Source organism: Hippopotamus amphibius, chromosome 1 (assembly GCF_030028045.1).
Source record: "Hippopotamus amphibius kiboko isolate mHipAmp2 chromosome 1, mHipAmp2.hap2, whole genome shotgun sequence".
NCBI lineage: Eukaryota > Metazoa > Chordata > Mammalia > Artiodactyla > Hippopotamidae > Hippopotamus > Hippopotamus amphibius.
The window spans coordinates 164,092,313-164,106,210 of NC_080186.1; positions in this window are offsets into that span (position 1 = coordinate 164,092,313).

Sequence of the window (13,898 nt, forward strand, 5' to 3'; positions counted from 1 at the left end):
AGACAAATGTATAAAATCATTATAAATCTATGTTAATGGGTACACAATATAAAAGGATGTAATTTGGGAATGAATAAGATAAAGGGGAGGGAAGAAGCTATAAAAGGGTAGAGTTTTGTATGCAAGTGAACTTCAGTTGTTAGCAATTTAAAATAATTTTTATAATTTTAGGATGTTATATGTAATCCCCGTGGTAACCACAAATAAAACATTTATAGAATATTCAAAAAAAGGCTGTGACAAAACAATGAACTAAACCCAAAGAAGGCAATAGTGGAGGAAATAAGGGACAAACAACAACAGCTGTAATGCATGCAGACAATAAATAACAAAATGTCAAAGGTAAGTCTTTCTCTATCAATAATTACTTTAAATGTAAATGGATTAAATTCCTCAGTCCAAAGGCATAGATTAGCAGAAAGGATTTAAAAAGTAAAAACAAAACATGATCCATCTGTATGTTGTCTATAAGAGACTCACTTTAGATATAAGGGCAAAAACAGGTTGAAATTGAAAGGATGGGAAAAGGCATTTCATGAAAACAGTATTCAAAAGAGAAGGGGTGGCTGTACAGGCATCAGACAAAATGGACTTTAACTCAAAAACTCTTACAAGAGACAAAGAATGGCATTATATAATGATAAAAGGGTCAATTCACCAAAAAGATATAACGATTAAAGACATACATGCAACATAATTACACCTACAAAATATGTGATGAAAATTTTGATGAACTTGAAAAGAGAAATAGATAGCCCTACAATAGTAAGTAGAGATTTGATAGCTTACTTTCAATAATAGATAGAATTATACAGAACATGCATAAGTAGAGAAAGGACTTAATACTATAAACCAACTGGACCTAAGAGACATATGCAGAACACTCTGTCCAACAACAGCAAAATACACTTTTCTTACATGTGGACCTGAACATTCTCCAGGACAGACCATGTGTTAGGCCACAAAACTAGTCTTATTGTTTAAATATTTTAAATTGTATAAATTAAGAAAAGATTAAAATCATACAGTATCTTTCCTGATCACAGTGGAATGAAACCTGAAGTGAACAATAAAAGAAAAACCAGAAAGCTTACAAATTGGTGGAAATTAAACAGCACACTCCTAAATGACTGATGGGTCAAATAAGAAATCACAGGGGATATTATCAAGTATCTTGAAACAAATGCAAATGAAAACACAGCATACCAAAACTTACATAGTGCAACAATAGCAGTGCTAAGAGGGAAATTTAAAACTCTAAATGCTTACATTTAAAAAATCTCAAATCAACAATCTAACTTTACACCTTAAATAATTAGAAAAAGAAGAAAAAAGTAAACCCAAAGCTAGCAGAAGGAAATAAAGATTAGAATAGAGATAAATAGAAAATAGAAAAACAGAAAAAATAAACAAAACCAAAGTTGGTTTTCAAAAAGATTAACAAAATTGACTACCAAAGTTTAGCTAGACTAAGAAAAAAAGAAGACTCAATTACTAAAATTAGAAATGGAAGTGGGGGACTTTACTATTCATTTTATAGCAATAAAAAGGATTATAAGACAATGTTGTGAACAATTGTAGGACAAATTGCATAATTTAGATGAAATGAACAAATTCTTACAAAGACACAAACAGCCAAGACTGAATTATGAAGAAATTGAAAATCTAAATAGATCTATAACTAGCAAGGAGATTAAATCAGTAATCATAAATCTTCCAACAAAGAAAGTCTCTGAGCCAGAGAGATGCATTGGTGAATTCTACCAAACATTTAAGGAAGAATTAACACCAGTTTTTGTCAAATTCTTCTCAACAAATTGAAGAGGTGGGAACACTTCCTAACTCATTCCATTTGGCCAGCATTACCCTGATACCAAAGCCAGAGAAATAAACTACAAGAAAATAAAACTATAGACCAATATCCCTTATGATTATTCATGCAAAAGTCCTCAACAGAATATAAGCAAACAAAATTCAGAAACATATTAAAAGATTTATAAACCAGGATCAAACCATTTATCCCTTGAATGCAAGATGGTTCAATATACAAAAATCAATCAGTGTAATATATCACATTAATAGAATGAAGGGAGAAAACCCACATGATCATCTCAATTGATGTATAAAAAGCATTTGACAAAATTCAATACCTTTTCATGAAAAAAGTCCAATAAATTAGGGATAGAAGGAAACTACCTGAACTAACCAAGTCCATATATGAAAATCCCACAGGCAACATCATACTCAATGGTAAAAGACTGAAAAACTTTTCCTGTATGTTCATGAACAAGATGAGAATGTCTGCTTTCACCACTCCTATTCAACATGATATAGGAAGTGCTAGCCAGACCAAATAGGCAAGAAAAATTATCTACAGGCATCCAAATAAGAAAGGAAAAAGTAAAATTGTCTCTGCTTGCAGATGACATGATCTTATATGTAGAAAACCCTAAGATCCCACAAAAAAAGTTTAGAGCTAATGTATGAATTCAGCAAAATTGTAATATACAAAATCGACACACAAAAATCTGCTATGCTTCTATACACTAAAAGTGAACTATCTGAAAGGGAATTAAGACAATAATTCAATTTACAATAGCATCAAAAATAATAAAATACTTAAGAATAAAATTAGGTAAAATAACTATAGACTGGAAACTACAAAACATTGCTGAAAGAAATTAATGAAGGCTTAAATAAATGGAAAGACATCTGGTGTCCATAGATTGGAAAAGGTAACACTGTTATCACTATTAGACACATTGAACACAATCCCTATCAGCATCCCAATGATGTTTATTGAAGGAATAGAAAAATCCATCCCCAAATTTATATGAAATCTCAAGAGACTCTGGATACCCAAAATGATCTTTAAAAAGAGCAAAGCTGCAAAATATTAAACTTCCTGATTTCATGATAATCAAAATTATGAGATGCTAGCATAAAGACAGACATTTAGACTAATGGAATAGAATAGAGAGCCCAGAAATAAATCCCTGCATATATGGTCAAATGACTTTCAGTGAGGATGCCAATATCATTGACTGAATAAAGGCCAGTATTTTCAACAACTGATGCTGGGAAAACTGGGTATCCACATGCAAAAGAATAAAATTAAACCCTTTATACCATATACAAAAATTAACTCAAAGTAGACCAAAGGCCTAAATGTAAGAGTTAAAACTATAAAACTCTTAGAATAAAACGCAGGAAGATAGCTTCATGACATTGAGTTCGGCAATGATTTCTTAGATGTGACACCAAAAAGCACAGGCCACAAGAGAAAAAACTAAATTGGACTTCACCAAAACTTAAAGATTTATGCATCGAAGAACACTAGTAAGATAATGAATCAGAGACTATACATGCAATCATATATCTGATGAGGGATTAATATGCAGAATATATAAAGAATGCTCGCAAGTCAACAACAAAAGAACAAACAACCGAATAAAAAAATGAGTAAAGGACTTGAATATTTTCCAAAGAATAAATACAAATGACCATTAAGCCCATGAAAAGGGGCTCAACATTGCTAATGATTAGGGTAACACAAATCAAAACCACAATGAGATACCACTTCATACCATTTAGGATGGCTATTTTCAAAAATTAATAATAATAACAAATGTTAGCAAAGATATAGAGAAATGGAAATTCTCACGCATTGCTGGTGGCAAGGTAAAATGTTGCAGCCTCTGTGGAATATACTATGGCAGTTCCTTAGAAAGCTAAGCACAGAATTACCATGTGATCCAGCAATTTCACTCCTACCCCAAAGAACTGAAAACAAGAACTTGAACAACTACTTGTACAACAATGTTCACGGCAGCATTCTTCACAATAGCCAAAAGGCAACCACCCAAATGTCCATCAGTGGATGAATGGGTAAAGAAAGTGTGCAAATTCTGATACAAGCTACAACTTAGACCTTGAAAATATTCTACTAAATGAAATAAACACAAAAGGACAAATATTGTGTGATTCTACTCATGAGATACCTAGAATAGTCCAATTCACAGAGACAGAGGAGACTAGAGGTTACCGGGGGCTGGGGAGGGGGCAAGGGGAGTTAGTGTTTAATGGGTACCGAGTTTCCGTGTGGGGTGATGGAAAAAGTTCTGAGATAGTGGTGACGATTGCACAATGTGAGTGTACTTAGTCCCAATGAACTATACACCTAAAAATGGTTAAAATCCTAACTTATGTGTATTTTAGCACAGTAAAAAAGGGGAGAAAAAGCAAGAGATGTCCTTCTATCCTGTTCTTTCTTATTCCTCAGTGCCCAATACATTGTTATCATTTATTGTCTGTCAGATGAGTATCAAATACAAGCAAAGAGTAATGGGAACAAAAAAAAGACTGACCAGTTAATTCTGCCTGGAAAGCTTTTTTTTCTAAATAGACTTCATAGAAAAGATGACATTTGATCAATACCTTCACACAGGTTGAATTTTTCCATCAATTCACATAAGGCTGGATTTTTTTAAACAGCTTTATTGAGGTATAATTTACTTAGTGTAAAATCTATCCATCTTAACTTTGACACATTAAATGTATAGAGTTGTCAACCACATCATATCTAATTTTATGACATTAAAAATAAACTTCATGCCCGGCTATAGTTCTTCCTCTCTCCCATCCCAAACCCCAGGCAATCATCAAACTACTTTCTGCCTCTGTAGACTTGCCTTTTCTGAACATTTCATATAGAGGCAATCCTATAAAATGTGGGCTTCTTGTAGGACTATTGATGACAAATGCACCATGCCAATGAGTTCCACTACTCACAAGTTTGAAGGTTACAAATTCAGATAACCAACTTGGTGCCAAATAATGATTTGCCAGTCTTTTTAATGGGCGGGGAGTCTGTTAACACACGTTGTTAACAAAGCCAATAAGACATGTTCTCCACAGTCAGAGAACCATCCTCTTTTCCTGACATTCCTGATGTTTAACTATTCTGCCTTACTATTTCTAGTTTTACCATTAACCCTTTTCTTCTTCTTTTTTAAGGACTTAGAGATTATGTGATTATACAGAATTTCTTCCCACTTATCTTTCACAAATTTGAACTTTATTTATATAAGATTAATTTTTAAAAGTGGTAATACTAATCACATTCTGACAAAAGAAACCATGAAACATTAAAATCTAAGACTTAGTTGTTATGAAAACTGTGGCCAGTTCTTAAAATAAGGGCCCAAATGATGCTGTTCCTGCGTCTTGTGGATCTGGGACTCTAGGCAGCCTTTATTACCTCCTGGTCATTTGTGCTCATTTTCAAAAACCAATGGAAATACCAAGTCTACTCAGTGGCTCCACTCATCCCCCGCCCAGGAGGGCACTGCCTGGAGACGTCTTTGCAAGCCAGGAAGAGCAGCAATGCTGTGACAGGCAGCCAGAGAACGCTGTGTCTCAAAAGGACGCAGTTCAACCTCTGCACCTCTAACTTGTCATGGCAGAACTGGTACAGGACTGAGTCAGGATGAGAAGGAAATAACATACCAACCATCACTAGATGCCAAGGCTGACTGTAGGCTGCTTACCTTTATCTATATTTTCTCCTGCAAGTCTCACAACAGTTCCATACGTAGGTATAATTGCTCTTCCTATTTTACAGAGAGGTTAAGCGACTTGTCTGAAGTCACACAGCTAGTAAATGGCAGGGTGAGGATGTGAACCCAGGGTGGGTTGCTTCCAAAGCCCATGTTCTTCACTATTAAATCAAACTGTGGGGCTGTGTGCTCCGACTTAAAAAATGAAATACAGATAGGTAAGTGAAATAAAAGATAACCACACACACACACACACACACACACACACACACACACACACACACACACACACAGACACCCTGGACCTTGGGAAAAGGTCTGGCAGTACATTAGTTCACAATATTTATCACGTACCACGTACCTTGCACTGTCTGCTGAGGCAATGAAAACTTGTCTTCAAAGAATGCCAGATGTCTCTGCTAGAGCAGAGGACAGACAGCCTGGGCTCAGCGTCGCGTCAGGAGGCTAGCCTGAGTACAGGCCATCATGAATTAAGAATTTCACTTAGGCGAGTCCCTTCCCTTTCTGGGCCTCAGCTTTCTCGCCTGTGAAATGAACGGGCTGGGTGCTCTGCTCTCTGAGCCCCTATGATTCTGTACTCACTGCAGCCTGTGGTCTTGGCTTCCCGTGTTGACACCATTTCTGCACATCAAACCCTGACCGCAGACCTTCTGCTGATTTCCACAGCTTGGAGGACAACAAACCCTCACATGTTTCTTAAGCACCCAGCTATATCATGTGCCACAGCTCTCTCTTATAAATGGGGGTAGATTAAGATGAATGTTCCTTGGTATTGCTTTCCACTTTCATCACACATTGCCCTCCCCTCTCTCACTTGATCTCAGCCTCCATGTGGCTTCTCCACGTTCGATCTCAACTTCACCGCACCGGGCACCGCGTTCACCACAAGCTGCCATATTTCACTTGCCGCTGAGTGGAGAATTCATTCCGTTTCACTGTTCAGTCTCCACAGTGCAGACGTATATTCAGGGCTGACATATTTTCATTACGGAAAAGCCAAGCTCTCAAACACATGCTGCCCATAGGGATTAATGAGGGGAATGGTGATTTATTCTGCCGCTTGACATTTTGCGCAGAATAATTCCTGAGTCGTTTTATACTTTAACAAATAGTTCACCACAAAAAGGATCTTAGCACTTTGGATGAGCACCAAGCCGGGCTTTAGGAGCCATCTAACGTTAACTGATAGCAGTGAAGCCACATTCCAGAATCACACTGAGTGTAACGACACTACTTAATATCACGGCCAGCAGGTCATCCATTGCTGACACCAGACAGTCCCCCCTCACCTGAGACCAACTGCACCAGTCACTCTGAGAGGAACTCTACAGATACCCTGACACTCTGCTACCCCAACACAAAATGTCTGGCCTGTGTATGGATTCAGTCAAACATCTCTGTTAACAGGAAAATATCCTGGACCATTTTTGGTCAGAGGTCCATAGTTCCCTTTTGCTACATAAATAATATACAAACTTTACAACCTATCTTCAGTGTACTAACATTATGGGCCCTGACTTCCTTTACCACCTTAATCCTTTCCCTCAACCTGCTTTAACTTATCCTACAGTAGTTTTCTGTTTCTTGAATATTCTCACTTCTTCCCATCTTTGTGCTTTACTGAAGCACATGCCTCATCCCTGACATCTTTCAGGTGATGGTCTACCCACCTGTTATGGTTCCCCTCAGCCATCAGAAGGCGCCAATTCCCTGTTGCTCCACAAAAACATAGCCCTGGGCCTTTTGGCTGCTGTATGCTTAGGGACCATTTTTCTGAACTGAAAACAGCAAATATCAGGTCTATTTCCACATGGTTTGCACAGAACAAGGTATAGGATATGTTGCTCAATACAAACTCATCTTGAAAGGACAAAGAAATGACAATAAACCAAGGCCCACCATGAACATGAACATCTGATAATATTCCAAGGCTCAGAGAAACCTCTGTAAACTCATCCATTCAACAAATATTTATTGTGTTCCTATTTTGTACTATATTAGTTGATGGGTTATTTTTTTTTTTTTCACTCTAGGATCTGTGACACTCAGAGCAGAGGGAATGTCCATATGCTTGGGCCAACATCTGCGGGACAGCAGTTATTAGATCTAAGATATCCAATGTACTGTTGCCTCCACTCTGTTGCTTCTGACCTGCAGCCTTCTTGTTTGTGCTTCCCTGACACATTTGGGCCTGCCCCTGCTGAGTTGAGATAGAAGGGACAATGGGGATGTGACCCTAAAAGGCTACCTCCTTCGAGTTGGCTGCCAGATTATCTCAGACCAGGACACTTTTGGGAAGCCACCGAAGGCATCTGAACTTGCCTACCACCTGACCTCCCATACCTATAAGCCAGTGAATTCTCCCAACTATTCACTGAGTGCTGGGGCCAGCATGGTCACTAGGTCCAGGATGCTCCATGAGGAGTATGGATAGTGGTAGGAGGGGTTAGAATCTCAACGTTTGGCAACAGGGCTGACAAGTGCTCAGAGAAATTACTCCTGGTATAGTATTGTCCAAAATACTGAATAAAATTCACTTACCTTCCTGATAGCTCAGCCATCAAGCCATCCTTGATCATTTATTGATCAATATGTTAATTCCTGAACTGGCAGGAAAAAAACAAAAAAAACAAAAAAGCAAAAATCCACAGGGTTAACCTAATATTAGAGCTAGCTTCTGCTTACCTTTGGTGGTCTCTAGCTGTGTCTTAATAGTTCATAGGTACAGAAGATAGGAGACAAAGACTAGGCCTTGGCAGGATGGGGTTAAGCTTGGAAACACAAGGGAAGCCAAGACCTTCAAAAGGCAATGACCTCAGTGGATTATTTTGTTTTTTAAAAAACAGGAAATTAGGGGAGGAAGCTATACATGCAAGTCTTAGCCTTGGCTCACTTTAGAGTAGAATGACAAAGAAAGGAAACATTCCCATAAGAATACCTAATACAATCTGAACTCACATGGGTTTGAGGGTAGGATTCGCATTTCTTATGCAGTCCCAAACCCCAAAATGTAAATCCCCAAGATGTAAATCATATTTACTGTGCCCCAAGCAGAAGCAAATACAAATCTTCTTTGGGAGATAACGGGAGAAATTATCCCAAATAAAATAAAGATAACAAAGATATATAAAATATGGGGAAATAGTGAAAAATAAGGACTGTAAAGTGAGAGTGTCCAATGTAAGTCTAATGAAGTTCCAGAAGAATATAGTAGAGGGAAATGGGTAAAAGAAATATTAAAAGAGGTAATGGGTTACAGTTTTCTGGGATTAATAGAAGTCACAAATCCTTAGATTTAGGAAGTCCAAGAAATCTTAACCAAAATAAAATCTTAGAAATTCCTATACTCATCAGAACACCAAAGACAAATAAAAAATCTTAAAAGCAGCCAGAAATAAAAGATTCCTTTTCCCCTTCAAAGGAGTAACATTATATCAATGGCTCTTAAACATCAGTATACATCAAAATCACCTGGAAGACTTTTTTAAACACATATTCCTGCACTCCAGCCACAGAGTGTGGATTCAGTAGGTCTGGAATAGTTTGAAAAAATGCATATCTAATAAGCTCCAAAGTGATACAAATGCTTCTGGTCTAGGAGCCACCCTTTGAAAACCACTGAATCAGACTGATAGTTGCATTATAAAGAGCAACAGTGTCAGACAAAAGAAAACAGAATGATGTCTGTAAATCACCAAGAGAATCATCATTGTCAACTTAGAACTGATGCCCAGGAAAATTATCCTTCAAGAGCAAGTGCAAAATAAAAATATTGTTAGACAAACAAAAACTGACAGTTTATTACTAATAGACTTTCACTGAAATAACTTCTAAAATATGTGCTTTTAGAAGTTATCCCAGAAGAAAGGTGAGATGGAAGTACAGAAAATGGTGAACATGTGGGTAAATTTAAACCAACATTAATTATGCAAAACAAAAATATTACTCTCTAATATGTAGGGCTACAAAAGTTAATTTAGAATTAGTATCCTAGAATACAAAAGCATACAAGGCAAGATTGGAATGATCAGATTTAAAATTTCTAAGATCCTTATTTTATTTGAGGATAATACATTTTTATTAAATTTAGACATAAAGTTAAATATAAATTTAAAATGTCCAGTATATTCACTGTAAGAACAGTAACAGAATATGTACTAACAATATCAGTAGAAGGGAAAGTATGAAATAAAAAAGAAAAAAGAAAAAAAATATAATCCAAGGGAATTCACAAAAAGAAAAAAATTGGTAGAAAAGAATGCAAACATATCAATAATCATAGTCAGTATACATGGACTAAACTCTCCAGTTAAAATATAGACTGTCTGATTGGATAAAAATTAAGATTCAGGCACCTGCTGTATATAAGATACAGCTAAAACACAAGGATGTAGAAAAGTTGAAAGGAAAATGATAGTAAAAGCTGTGTCAAGCAAATACAAAATTGTGTTATTATAACTTCATTATTTTTAGACAAACTACATTTTACAAAAAAGAAATTACTGAGATTTACACATAGATCAATAGATAGACAGAAAAAAATATCAATTCATCCATTCAATAAGCATTTCTTAGCGTCTACTATGCGCTAACCACTATTTTAGACACTAGGGATACAGCAGTAAACAAAATAGAAAAACTCACAAGAAGTGGATTTAAAGTTCTAGATTTGTATGAACCTAATATACGTCAAACCTTAAAAACAAACAAAAAAATCAATTAACTACAAGATAAAATTGACAAATTCATCATAATAATAGGAGATTTTAAAAATATACCTCTCTGATACATCAAACATGGGGGAAAAGAGTAAGGCTATAAAAAGAATTGCATGCCATAATTAATAGCTGGTTTAATAGACAGATATAGAAATAAATCCTACATGAGGAAAAAAAATTAGATATTCCAGGCCATAAGGGAGAGCTCGATAAATTTCAAGCAGCTGCCTCCACCTCCTTGGGAGTGTGTACAGCCTGCTGCCACTGCCACTGTGGGTCCAGCAACCAGGAGTCACTCACTGCCCCCACCTTCCTAGGAGCATGTACAGTCCGTGCACCTGCATACCCCATATCAAGGGGATAACAGCCAGCACACCCTGAGGAAAGAGATGGCAAGCATCCAAACCAAAAACAGCCCTCATGCCAAAAAAATATTAAACCCACACAACCTATGCAGGGATGCTCTTGCATATAAATAGCCCTCCAAGACTACAGTAGATAATTGTTTCTCCTACTAAACTTACAGAGTAAGAGAAATATAAGCAAAATGAAGAAGCAAAGGAACCACTCCCAGTTAAAAGACCAAGAGAATTCCCCTGAAGAATCGAACAATAAAACAGACCTCTTCAGTCTAACAGACAACAAGTTCAAAATGGAGGCAATGAAAATACTGAAGGAATTAAGACAGGCTATGAATAGAAATGCAGATTACTGTAAAAAGGGACTAGAAGCAATGAGGAAGAGCCAAGGACAATTAGAAAATTCACTTGCCAAGATGAAAGCTGAGCTAAAGGTAATGAATAGCAGAATGAATAATACAAAAGAAACAATAAGTGATCTGGAAGATAGAATAATGGAAATTACCCAATCAAAACAGCAGACAGAAAGCCAAATTAAAGTAATATAAGAGACCCATGGGATAATATAAAGCATGCCAATCTCTGCATAATAGGGATTTCAGAAGGAGAAGAAAGAGAAAAGGGGATTAAAAATGTATTTGAAGAAATTATGGCTGAAAAAATTCCCAGATCTAAAGAAGGAAACAAAAATCCAGGTATACGAAGAACAGAGGGTCCCAAACAAGATGAATGCAAACAGGCCTACACCAAGATATATGATAATAAAAACAACAGAAGTTAAAGAGAGGATTCTAAAGGCAGCAAGAGAAAAACAAAGAGTTAATGACAAGGGAACCCCACCCCCCCCCAATAAGGCTATCAACTGATATCTCTACAGAAACACTACAAGCCAGATGGGAGTGGCAAAATATATTCAAAGTCTTAAAAGAGAAAAATCTGCAACCTAGAATACTCTATCCAGCAAGATTATCATTTAGAATAGGAGGAGAAATAAAGGATTTCTCAGACAAACAAAAATTAAAAGAATACAGCAATACTAAGTCTATCCTACAGGAAATATTGAAAGGTCTTCTCTAAACAGAAAAGAAGCAAGAATATATAGGAAGAAGGAAATCACAATTGGAAAGGAAATCACTTAAATTAGCCAGTGTACAGATAAAAAACAAAAGGAAACAAACAAACAAAAACTCTCCAAAAACCTTATTTGTGAAAGTGATGATAAACATAAGGAACAGCTAATGGATAAATATAAAGATGTGAACAAGGACACAAAATCATAAAACATGGTGAAGGAGAGTAAGAATATGCAGTTTCTCCCTTCCTCCCTCCCTCCCTCCTTCCTCCCTTCCTTTTTTAGAATGCGTTTGAGCCTATATGACTATCTGTCTAAAGCAAGCATATATAGGAAGGGGTTAACATACAGGTTAACCACAAATAAAAAATATAAAAGATTCACAAAAACCAAAAAGAGAAAACAAGCATAAAATAAAAGGAAATCATCAAACCACAAAGAGAAAAACAAAAAGAAAAATTAAAGGAACAAAAATAATCAACTGGAAAACAAGGTTTAAAATGGCAATAAATACTCATGTATCAATAATTACCTTAAATGTCAATGGACTGAATGCTCCAATCAAAAAACACAGAGTGTCAGACTGGGTAAAAAAACAAGACCCTACAATATGCTGCCTACAAGAGACCCAACTTAGGGCTAAGGACACACGTAGATTGAAAATGAGGGGATGGAAAGAGATATTTCATGTAAACATAAATGACAAGAAAGCAGAAGTTGCAATACTCATATCAGACAAAATAGAACTTAAAGCAAAGTCTATAAAGAAAGATAAAGAAGGACACTATATAATGATAAAAGGATCAAAAAAGAAGAGGATTTTACACTTGTCAACATATATTCACCTAATATAAGTGCTCAAATACATAAAACAAATACTAACAGAAATAAAAGGAGAAATTGATAAGGATAAAATAATAGTAGGAGACCTTAACACCCCACTCACATCAATGGACAGATCTTCTAGACAGAAAATCAATAAGGTGACAGAGATCCTAAATGGTAGAATAGTTAGACTTAATTGATATTTTCAGGACATCACATCCAAAAAAACCAGAATACACATTCTTTTCAAGTACACATGGAACATTCTCTAGGATTGACCACATACATGGGTACAAAATTAACTTCAACAAATTAAAGCATCTTATCTGACTACAATGGCATGAAACTAGAAATCAACCTAAGGAAAAGAAGTGAGAAAAAAAAAAAAAGATTACATAGAGATTAAACCAATGGGTCAATGAAGAAAATGAAAGAGGAAATTTAGAAATACCTTAGAGACAAACAACAATGAAAAACACAACCATACAAAACCTATGGGATGAAGCAAAAGCAGTTCTTAGAGGGAAGTTCATGGTGATACAGGCCTTCCTCAAAAAAACAAAAAACAAAAAACAAAACAAAACAAAACAAAAAAACCAAGAAAAAAACTCAAATAAACAACCTAACCTACCACCTAAAAAAATAAGAAAAAGAACAAATAAAACCTAAAGTTTGCAGAAGAAAGGAAATAATAAAGATCAGGGAGGAAATAAATAGAGATTAAAAAAATGGAAAAAAAAAATCAATAAAAGCTGGCTCTTTGAAAGGGTAAACAAAATTGACACACTCTAGCCAGGCTCACCAAGAAGAAAAGAGAGTGAACCCAAATAAACAAAATAAGAAATGAAAAAGGAGAAATCTCAACTGATGCCACAGAAATATAAAAAAATAAAAAATAAAAATAAGAGAATACTAAAAAATAATATGCCAACAAATTTGACAACCTACAAGAAATGGACATCTTTCTAGAAACATACAAACTACCAAAATTGAATCAAGAAGGAATAGATAATTTGAATAGACTTATCAATAGAGGTGAAATAGAATCTATAAAACAAAAACAAAAACAAAAACCACTTCTGACCACAATGCTATGATATTAGAAATCAATTACAGGAAAAAAACTGTAGAAAACACAAACAGATGGAGGCTAAACAATACGCTACTAAATAACCAACAGATCACTGAAGAAATCAAAGAGGAAATCAAAAAATACCTAGAGACAAATGACAATGAAAACACAATGATCCAAAACCTACCAGATGCAGCAAAGGCAGTTCTAAGAGGGAAGTTTATAGTGACACAATCCTACCTCAAGAAACAAGAAAAATCCCAAATAAACAAT